An 11,830-nucleotide genomic window follows, 5' to 3' on the forward strand; every position below is an offset into this window, starting at 1 on the left:
ACATGAAAGTTGTAGGTATTGATGAGTTTGAAGTGCCTACAAAATTTCAGGGCATTTGGAGTAGTGTAGAGTGAGTTATGCCGTTTTTACTGTTGCTGTTCTGGGTGATCAGAATGTGCGAACTGCACTTGTAATTGACTGTTTTGGCTGGGATTGGTTTGTATTTTGTTGTTGGTGTTTTCTGATGAAATGTAGATGGATGTCTTAGCTATCATATGCCTTTGGAATTTCAGCATTTGGACCTGTATAGACTGAGATAGACGAATTACAGTTTTGTGTGATTTGGGAACCTGCAATTACGGTTCTGGGTTGGTTTTCTGCATTTTTGACCTAGTTGTGCTAGGATTTGGACTGAGTGGCCTTCTACATTGTTGTAGCCCTGTCTTTTAGTTTCGAGACGGTGTATCTTACACCCTAATCCGATAATCGTAGTGCAATTTGTACCATTACCGCAAAATGACGTCAAAACTGTTTTTCTGGTTTGAGCTAAACCTTCATTTTCGGACTTTTCCCTAGCTTGACTTGTACTAGTACTACTTGGAGCTTGCTGAATAGCTATGGGATGAACTTGTTGTTGTTGTGTGTGTACCTTTGGGACTGGCAGAGGATATAATGAAGCCATGATGGCTGGAAAAGTTAACAAATTCAGGGGAAGTGCTGTCCGAACTTTGAAGGAAGTTATTTGCATTGAGTTTGTGATTTAGGACTTGAATGATGAAATTGGCTATATATTGGACGAGGATTGTGAGCCGTGGAGGTGAGTGACCTTAAACTCTCTCCAACGTTACCTTTGAAATGTTTCTTGCATCATTTCTTTGATTGCATATCCTGTGTGCCGACATATAAGTTCTTGACATGTTTTGGCTCAAACGAGTACTTGGAATTCGTGTGCTGGACCCCAACGTTTCCTCCACTGGTTAATGTTCCTGTAGAGCCAATGGGCTCTTTCTCACTGTTCAATGTTAAATGTTCAATGTTAAATGATTGTTTGGAGCGTTGGACGTCTAAGTACCATGATTTCACTGGCTCACGAGAGAAATGAAAGTGCACTGATTACTGAATCATGACATTATTGAAATGAACGATTGTGAAACTGATTTGATAACTGATTTTATTGGTTACTCGCTGAGCTTCTAGCTCACCCCAAAATATTTTATTCCCCTCCACAGGGCTCAAGGCGAAGGAGTGGCTTGTAGTGTTTAATCCTGGATTATCTCATGTATGGATTGAATTTGGATTTCCTTTTGTATAATCGTTCATATTGGGATTGTATTGAACGTTTGGAATTGATTGGATGTGTAATAGTCAAGATTTGGACTTCCTCCTGTATACTAATTGTGATCAAGGATCAGAGTGGCGCTGCGGAAGCGAAGGCGTGGACGCTTCGCTTGTGATATGTAAATGTTGGAATATTTGATTTATATTTGAAATTTTATCTTGTATTTAATTGAGGACTGTAGTGAACGACTGAGTCCCGGCGAGAGCTGGGCAGGCGGCCCGTTGACCCCTCTGGTTCGCCTTAGGGGAAAATGGGGCCGTGACACCTTCTGCCGGAACCTGACTGTCGCCCACCTCCAGCTCCGCGTCCATACTTGGAAGGAGTACCTTTGTCCCCTTGTCCGGAGCTGCTTCCAGGGAAGCTTACTTTTTCGCCTGGAAGTTCTGGACCTGCAATCGAGCGCTCTCTACCCTTTGGGCCTTTTCTACGACCTCGCTAAAAGCATTGATTTGAGCCACTGCGAGGTCCTTTTGGATTTCGACGTTCAAGCCCTGAATGAAACGCCTAATTCGCCGTTGCTCCGTCATGATCAACTCAGGCGCGAATTTGGACAAACGGGTGAACTGGCTCTCGTATTCAGCCACCGATTGAGTTCCTTGGCGGAGTCGGATGAACTCGTCTTCCTTCCTCTCCTGAACTAGAGGAGGGAAGAATTTCGCGTTAAATTCCCTGATAAAATTCACCCAAGTCCTGGGCGTTTGTTCCCGTTCCCATTTTTGGCATATGACGTTCCACCTGGAATGGGCCGCCCCTTCTAACTGGAATACGGCAAAAGTCACCTGCCGTTCATCGGTGTAGTGCAAGGCCGAAAAAATATCAACCATTTTCTCGAGCCATCTCTCGGCAACATCCGGATCAGGTCCCCCAATGAATTTGGGTGGAGCAAACTTTTGAAAACGTTCGAGAGCTCTGTCTTCGCTCTCGACATGGTTGACAGGGTTTCCAGGGTTAGGGTTTGGGTTCTGGCCCTGTTGCTGCACCACTTGTGCCAGCAAGTTAGTCATTTGCTGCATAGCAGCAGCGATTTGCACATTGGGGTCAGGGTTAGGTCCAGTAGAGGTTTCCCCAGTACCCCTATCCGGTGTGGGTTGTCTATTACCGCGCCCACGTCCCCGTCCACTACGTGTTCCTTCCATAAACTTTACTTGGTCTAGGCAATGGTACTAAACCAATATAAAACATTGCATGTAAGTAAACTCAAAACTTCCCAAACAAATATATACATTCCAAACAAAGCAAACAACGCACATATATACAATCAGTCAAGTCAAGTTCAGTCAAGTCAAGTACAAGCATGGACAATCCCCAAGGGAATGGCCTCATCAAAAGAAATATACATGTAGCTAATCTAGCCGTACAAAACGATTAGCTAAGGCCCTTCTCTCTATCCGCCCTATATACAAAACCAAAACTATCCAAAACAACTCTAGGAGTCATGACCTAGACCGACGACGAGTTATGAGACCCACCCAACGAAGTGGATGCAACCCCAGCCTCAGGACCCGCGCATGAGTCCTCGTCACTCACGCCCTCAACCACGTCCGCGCAAAGATTCAGGATCGATGCAGCTCGAACCTTCACCTTGCGAGCTCGCTTACTCTCGCGCTCTTGGACCTCCTTCAGCTGATCGCAGAGGTCATCAACTCTATCCTCGGCCTCAAGTACATTGTCCTTCAAACCCTCAATGCGCTCGGCCTGTCTCTCATTGGCTGCCCTAAGTTGGGTCACCTCGGCCTCCAGTCGAGCATTCTCTCCGGCCAACTCCTTACGCTCCTTGTCCACTGCAAACACGAGAGCGTTAAGATAGGCATACTTATGTTTACACTCACACCGTCGGAGACGGTTAGACGGGCTCCAGCGTACGACGGCCCCTCCTGGTCGTATCTGGTACGGGATCCCTGGGAGCGCTACACGAGGTCGCTCGCCTGCAGGGTCACCACTCGGTCCACTAGATCCGTCCATCCTACACCAAAAGCAATTAACCATAAATAATCTTAAAGGCCATAAACAATAAACCCTCAAATCAAGCATTCCTACAACACCCAGGCTAATTCAAACCTAGGCTCTGATACAACCTGTGACAGCCCCACCTTCCCCTAAGGCGAACCAAAGGGGTTAGTGGACTACCTGCCCAGCTCTCGCCAGGACTAACGGTGCAGTTTAGAGCGATCTATCGCGTTCCGGAACTTATAACGCGCGTAAACAAGGCAAAAGGGCAAAATAACCCAAAATAAAAAAATGAAATTTGGAGTCGTCCATGAATAGTAACCGACCCGTCAGAACGCAACCAAATATCAAACAAACATTCACATCTTGAACTTTAGCAATTACAATCCAAAGTGACATACAAAAGTTTTCAAAAGTTAATATATACACGGTTTGCCAAATTGAAAGTGAAAACGGCCCTAAAGATACATTTAGGGTTTCACTTCATATACAATACAAAAGAGATATACATCTAGTTCATTCGGCAACCATCTATCAAGATTCATTCCAAAAAGAGTCATATTCCTGTAAGGAAAACAAAAGAAACGGTGTGAGCTAATTGCCCAGTGAGATACTATCACTTACGCAACCAAGTGCATATAAGCATCAAGCTTTCATTCAATATAGTAAAAATAAGCAAAGGCACACGTCAAATATGGTGATAAAAGGATACAGATGGCTCTCAAGAGCCCTTTCCTCGTTTGTATTTCTTGATCGGACGTCATTGACTCTCCGTCAATGTTCAAAAGTAACCAACCGTAGACTCCACTTTACTTCCACTCCTTCCACCTAACATCCCCCTACCGTGCCCGAAAATCCAAACACTTGCACTTTGGTATTACTCGAGTAAACTGGAATCGAGAGTCTCGCATACGACAAGATTCCATATAACACTTCCCCAAGGCATATCAATTGGCACGACCAAGCCCTCGCCGGCTCGATTCAATCAACTACCAATGGGGTTGAGCTCATTGATAACAATTGTAGTCGTTGGATACTCGTCCAAACGACACCAAGTCATGTATTTTCATTTCAATTAACACTTCGTGTAACATTCCAATCACATGATAACAAGGATATAAGGCACATAGTGAGAGTGATAAAGTACACTTTCACTTCAAGAAATTAACATTCAAAGCACCAAGTTCAAGTATCAAAGCCATATATTAACACACAAGTGAGTAGTACACTCACCAAGCTCGCAAATGTGGTTTCATGCACTTCCGTCAAAAGAACGTTGTGCACCAACGTCACGCCCTAAAACATGCAAACAAGTACAATGAGACTCGATAACGAGTCATAAACCAAGGCCAAACATGACCCCAATAGGGTTCCATAAGCATATACAACCATTAGAGGAAACCAGAAAATTCGGAAATGCAATTAGCTTTGGCCCTGAAAAAAACAGTTTTTGACCTCGTTTTGCGGTAATAGTACCAATTTCACTACGATTATCGGATGAAGGTGTACGATACACCGATTCGAAGTTAAAAGACAGGGTTACAACATCACAGAAGGTCACTCAACCCAGTTTTGAGTGTAACCATGTCAAAAATGAAAGATACTACACCAAAACCGTAAAACAGATTCACAGAACGTATTCTAGCGGAAACATCATAACACAGGTTCTCCAAGTCCAAATCCAGAAATTCCAAAACCAGATGAAAGATAAGAAATAGGGCTACATTTAATCAGAAGGCCTAAACAACCAATTCGGAAGCAATTCCAGCCAAAACAACCAATTACAGGCGCAATTCTTACATTCGGGTAAAACCAGAAAACCAAAAGTAATTTCGACTTTTCTCATTCTGCACTACTCCAATTGACCTGAAATTTTGTAGGTACCTCTAAAATATAATTCCCTACAACTTTAATGTTTTAAGCCAAGGCCAATTCGGCCTCTAAATAGGAGCTATAAATTCGGGCAGAATGTTCCCACTAAAACCCTAATTTTCTGAAATTTCTTCCAAACCAGAAATTGGTTGCAATTAATCACTTTTTCCACCTCCTAGAGTCATTACATACCATTTCCAATCATCATAGATAGCCACACAATCATGTTCATAGTAAAACAGAAAAATCCCCAAAAATAATAAAACTTCATCACTTCAACCACAAATCAAGAAATAATCCATAATATTGCATCTCATACTACCACTAATCATGATTTAAGCATCAATTAAGGGAGGAGGGTGGTTCTTCACAACTCACCTTAGAAACAAGAGAGAGAGGGCAATTGGTCACCTTAACTTTCCAAATAACTTCACACAACAACTCACAAACACTAATTGAAGAGGTTTTATGGAGAAATTTCAAGTTTCAATGGTTGGTTTTGATGATTTGGAGCAAGCTTGAAGAGTTTTCTTCCTTGTGCTTAGAGTAAGAGAGAGAGAAAGAGAGAAAGAGCGAGCCGGCCACCATGGAGGATTTTTGATGATTTTTGGTCATTTTTGGTTTATTTAAGTCAAATGGTAAGACCATGAATAGTTTTCCTAAAGTAAACCCACTCAAATGGTGACACTTGTCACCTTTATTAAATGCTTACCTAACTTGTCTCTCTTATACCAATCCACTTAGCATCCTCTACTTGTCTCTTAACACCCGGTAAATTAATTCCAGTATCCAAAACTTAACCTAGTTGGCCGAATTTTTCCGAACTTTTCGCACTAGTGGGTCCCACGTCCGGTATACGCTCTTAATTTCTCAAAATCCATTCGATACTAGAAAAAGCATCTAAAAATTATATCTGCTCCTTAAATTCATCTAGAAATTTTCCTAAGCACGAAAATGCAGAAAACAAGCCATGAAAGATTCTAAAACCTAGAAAATGGAAAATTACGGGTTCTCACATTATTTCACTAGTGCACTAGATCTCCAATACACTTATATTCATATAAATATTATTCACTCTTAATTGTCCCAAAATGAGGGTCTAAAGTCTCTCAATTAAATCGCGCATGTGAAAACGCATATTTCCAAATTAAGCGCGATAAAGCGAAACCTCAAAAAATTTCTTATAACGATAGTACTAATATGTCACGGCCCCATTTTCCCCTGAACCCATTTTCCCCTAAGGCGAACCAGAGGGGTCAACGGGCCGCCTGCCCAGCTCTCGCCGGGACTCAGTCGATCACTACAGTCCTCAAACAAATACAAGATAAAATCTCCAATATAAATCAAATATTCCAACATTTACATATCAAAAGCGAAGCGTCCACGCTTCCACTGCGCCACTCTGATCCTTGGTCGCAATTATGATACAGGAGGAAGTCCAAATCTAGACTATTTCACATCCAAGCAATTCTAAACGTTCAATACAATCCCAATATGAATGATTACACAAAAGGAAAACCAAATTCAATCCATACATGAGATAATCCAGGATTAAACACTACAAGCCACTCCTTCGCCTTGAGCCCTGTGGAGGGGAATAAAACATTTTGGGGTGAGCTAGAAGCTCAGCGAGTAACCAGTAAAATCAGTTATCAAATCAGTTTCACAATCGTTCATTTCAATGATGTCATAGATCAATGATGTCATAAATCAATGATGGAGTATCCATAATTCAAGAAACATTTACAATGGAAAGCGATAGTAACATTCAGATTTGGATACGTTCGTTCTCCTGTCATTTCATTGCATTCTTTTCGTTTCATTCGTGCATTCATTCACACCGTCCCTGGCTTTTGGCCAGGCTCCACCAACCTACAAGGTAATACTCGAGTATACCGAAACGTTCACCCAAGTTCCTAGTCGCCCGACCGAGTCCTCTTCTGGCTCGAGACGACCGGTAACAAGGGCAATGGCCAGTTCAGCCCAAAAGGCTTACATTCATGCGCAAGTAGCATTTAATCATTAATCATTGAAACTTTCATCTTTATGTAGGTCGAGTGCGATAAAGTACACACTCGCCTAGAAAACTCATTTTAACAATCATTGAAAGCAAAATCACTAATAACAAGACACTAAGATGCAAGCACACATGATATGTAAGAAAACAGTTCCAAAAGTAACTTTGAAAACAGTTCAAAAGTAGATAAAAGTAGATAATGCAGGAAAGCGGTTCAACAGTAAATTTGGAAACAGTTTGAGGTCACTCACCTCCATGGCTCAGAAATCATCCATCAAATATCATTGCCTTGCTCAAATCCAAGTCTTAAATCACAAACTCAATGCAAACAAGTTCCTTCAAAGTTCGGACAGCACTTCCCCTGACTTTCCTTACTTTTCCAGCCATCATGGCTTCATTATATCCTCTGCCAGTCCCAAAGGTACACACACAACAACAAAAATTTCATCCCATAGCTATTCAGCAAGCTCCAAGTAGTACTAGTACAAGTCAAGCTAGGGAAAAGTCCGAAAATGAAGGTTTAGCTCAAAACCAGAAAAATAGTTTTGGACATCACTTTGCGGTAATGGCACAACTTGCACTACGATTATCGGATTAGGATGTAAGACCCACCATTTCGAAGCTAAGAACCAGGGCTATAACAATGTAGAAGGTCACTCAGTCCAAATCCCAGCACAACTAAGTCAAAAATGCAGAATACCAAACCAGAACCGAAATTGCAGGTTTACAAATCACACTATGCTGTAATTAGTACAACTCAGTCTATACAGGTCCAAATTCATTGATTCCAAAGGAATATGATAGATAAGACATCAAGATACATTTCATCAGAAGACACCAACATCCAAATCCAAAGAAATTCCAGTCAAAACAGACGATTACAATCGCAGTTCGCACATTCTGATCACCCAGAACAGCAATAGTAAAAACGGCATAACTCACTCTACACTACTCCAAATGCCCTGAACTTTTGCAGGAACTTCAAACTCATCAATACCTACAACTTTCATGTTTTGAGAAAAGGCCAATTCGGCCTCCATCTAGGACCTAAAATTTCGGACAGAATGTTCATCACAAAACCCTTACTTTTCAATTTTTGGTCCAAAACAGAAATTGGTTGCAATTATCACTAATTCACACCTACTAGAGTCATTCCCCCTCATTATCAACCATCATAGATGACCACAACATCACATTCATATTAAACCAAAAAATTCCTCAAAAAATAAAAACTTCACCAAATCATCCATAAGCAAGCAATAAACCACAATTTCCAACTCTATAGCCACCATTAGGCATAAATTCAACATCATTAGGTGTAAGAGGATAGTCAATCACTACTTACCAAGTAAACAAGAAAGAGGAAGTTGTAGACCACCTTAGCTTCTCCAAAAAACTTCACCAAAACACTCACTAGCACCTAATGGAAGAATTTTATGGAGTAGAAACAAGTTTAGGCAATTGGTTTGGAAGATTGAGCTAAATGGAAGCTTGAAATTTGAAGCAATTCTCTTCCTTCTTGAGCTCTCAAGAGTCGGCCAACATGGAGTGCAAAAATAATGAATTTTGAGGTAATTTTTAGATATTTAACCACTTAGTCAAAAGGTCAAAAACATGAATAGTAAGTCATAAAATCCACCCAATGGAAAAATGACACTTGGCACACTATTAAATGCATTTCTATCCTTCGGTCACCTCTCACATCAATCACCTCACACTCCTCTACTTATCTCTTAACACCCGATAAATTTTACACAGTATCCGAAACGTAACCTTATTGGCCGAATTTCTTCCGAATTTCCACACTAGCGGGTCCCACGTCCGATATACGCTCTTTATTTCTCAAAAACTAACCGATACTAGAAAATCATTTAAAAACCATTTTTGCTCATAAACTTTATCTGGAAATTTTCTAATCAAGAAAATGTAGAAAAGGCGGGCGATTAAATAAAATAAACCCTAGAAAATTAGAAAATTTCCGGGTTCTCAAACTCTTTTTTTTCGGGGCGTCACAATCTCCCCTCCTTAAAAGAATGTCGTCCACGACATTCCCTCTTGTACCAATCAAGTCAAGACATCCCGCAAAAATCTCTCAAGAGTCAATTCAAACCCACAGTCCGGCATCCTAAACTTCAAGCCTAGGATACACTACAGAGATCTGAAGCCTAAGCTCTGATACCAACTGTCACGGCCCCATTTTCCCCTGAACCCATTTTCCCCTAAGGCGAACCAGAGGGGTCAACGGGCCGCCTGCCCAGGTCTCGCCGGGACTCAGTCGATCACTACAGTCCTCAAACAAATACAAGATAAAATCTCCAATATAAATCAAATATTCCAACATTTACATATCAAAAGCGAAGCGTCCACGCTTCCACTGCGCCACTCTGATCCTTGGTCGCAATTATGATACAGGAGGAAGTCCAAATCTAGACTATTACACATCCAAGCAATTCTAAACGTTCAATACAATCCCAATATGAATGATTACACAAAAGGAAAACCAAATTCAATCCATACATGAGATAATCCAGGATTAAACACTACAAGCCACTCATTCGCCTTGAGCCCTGTGGAGGGGAATAAAACATTTTGGGGTGAGCTAGAAGCTCAGCGAGTAACCAGTAAAATCAGTTATCAAATCAGTTTCACAATCGTTCATTTCAATGATGTCATAGATCAATGATGTCATAAATCAATGATGGAGTATCCATAATTCAAGAAACATTTACAATGGAAAGCGATAGTAACATTCACGAAAGGATACGTTCGTTCTCCTGTCATTTCATTGCATTCTTTTCGTTTCATTCGTGCATTCATTCACACCGTCCCTGGCTTTTGGCCAGGCTCCAGCAACCTACAAGGTAATACTCGAGTATACCGAAACGTTCACCCAAGTTCCTAGTCGCCCGACCGAGTCCTCTTCTGGCTCGAGACGACCGGTAACAAGGGCAATGGCCAGTTCAGCCCAAAAGGCTTACATTCATGCGCAAGTAGCATTTAATCATTAATCATTGAAACTTTCATCTTTATGTAGGTCGAGTGCGATAAAGTACACACTCGCCTAGAAAACTCATTTTAACAATCATTGAAAGCAAAATCACTAATAACAAGACACTAAGATGCAAGCACACATGATATGTAAGAAAACAGTTCCAAAAGTAACTTTGAAAACAGTTCAAAAGTAGATAAAAGTAGATAATGCAGGAAAGCGGTTCAACAGTAAATTTGGAAACAGTTTGAGGTCACTCACCTCCATGGCTCAGAAATCATCCATCAAATATCATTGCCTTGCTCAAATCCAAGTCTTAAATCACAAACTCAATGCAAACAAGTTCCTTCAAAGTTCGGACAGCACTTCCCCTGACTTTCCTTACTTTTCCAGCCATCATGGCTTCATTATATCCTCTGCCAGTCCCAAAGGTACACACACAACAACAAAAATTTCATCCCATAGCTATTCAGCAAGCTCCAAGTAGTACTAGTACAAGTCAAGCTAGGGAAAAGTCCGAAAATGAAGGTTTAGCTCAAAACCAGAAAAATAGTTTTGGACATCACTTTGCGGTAATGGCACAACTTGCACTACGATTATCGGATTAGGATGTAAGACCCACCATTTCGAAGCTAAGAACCAGGGCTATAACAATGTAGAAGGTCACTCAGTCCAAATCCCAGCACAACTAAGTCAAAAATGCAGAATACCAAACCAGAACCGAAATTGCAGGTTTACAAATCACACTATGCTGTAATTAGTACAACTCAGTCTATACAGGTCCAAATTCATTGATTCCAAAGGAATATGATAGATAAGACATCAAGATACATTTCATCAGAAGACACCAACATCCAAATCCAAAGAAATTCCAGTCAAAACAGACGATTACAATCGCAGTTCGCACATTCTGATCACCCAGAACAGCAATAGTAAAAACGGCATAACTCACTCTACACTACTCCAAATGCCCTGAACTTTTGCAGGAACTTCAAACTCATCAATACCTACAACTTTCATGTTTTGAGAAAAGGCCAATTCGGCCTCCATCTAGGACCTAAAATTTCGGACAGAATGTTCATCACAAAACCCTTACTTTTCAATTTTTGGTCCAAAACAGAAATTGGTTGCAATTATCACTAATTCACACCTACTAGAGTCATTCCCCCTCATTATCAACCATCATAGATGACCACAACATCACATTCATATTAAACCAAAAAATTCCTCAAAAAATAAAAACTTCACCAAATCATCCATAAGCAAGCAATAAACCACAATTTCCAACTCTATAGCCACCATTAGGCATAAATTCAACATCATTAGGTGTAAGAGGATAGTCAATCACTACTTACCAAGTAAACAAGAAAGAGGAAGTTGTAGACCACCTTAGCTTCTCCAAAAAACTTCACCAAAACACTCACTAGCAACTAATGGAAGAATTTTATGGAGTAGAAACAAGTTTAGGCAATTGGTTTGGAAGATTGAGCTAAATGGAAGCTTGAAATTTGAAGCAATTCTCTTCCTTCTTGAGCTCTCAAGAGTCGGCCAACATGGAGTGCAAAAATAATGAATTTTGAGGTAATTTTTAGATATTTAACCACTTAGTCAAAAGGTCAAAAACATGAATAGTAAGTCATAAAATCCACCCAATGGAAAAATGACAAAATGACACTTGGCACACTATTAAATGCATTTCTATCCTTCGGTCACCTCTCACATCAAT

This window comes from Coffea eugenioides, chromosome 1, assembly GCF_003713205.1.
Source record: "Coffea eugenioides isolate CCC68of chromosome 1, Ceug_1.0, whole genome shotgun sequence".
In the NCBI taxonomy this organism is placed as follows: Eukaryota; Viridiplantae; Streptophyta; class Magnoliopsida; order Gentianales; family Rubiaceae; genus Coffea; species Coffea eugenioides.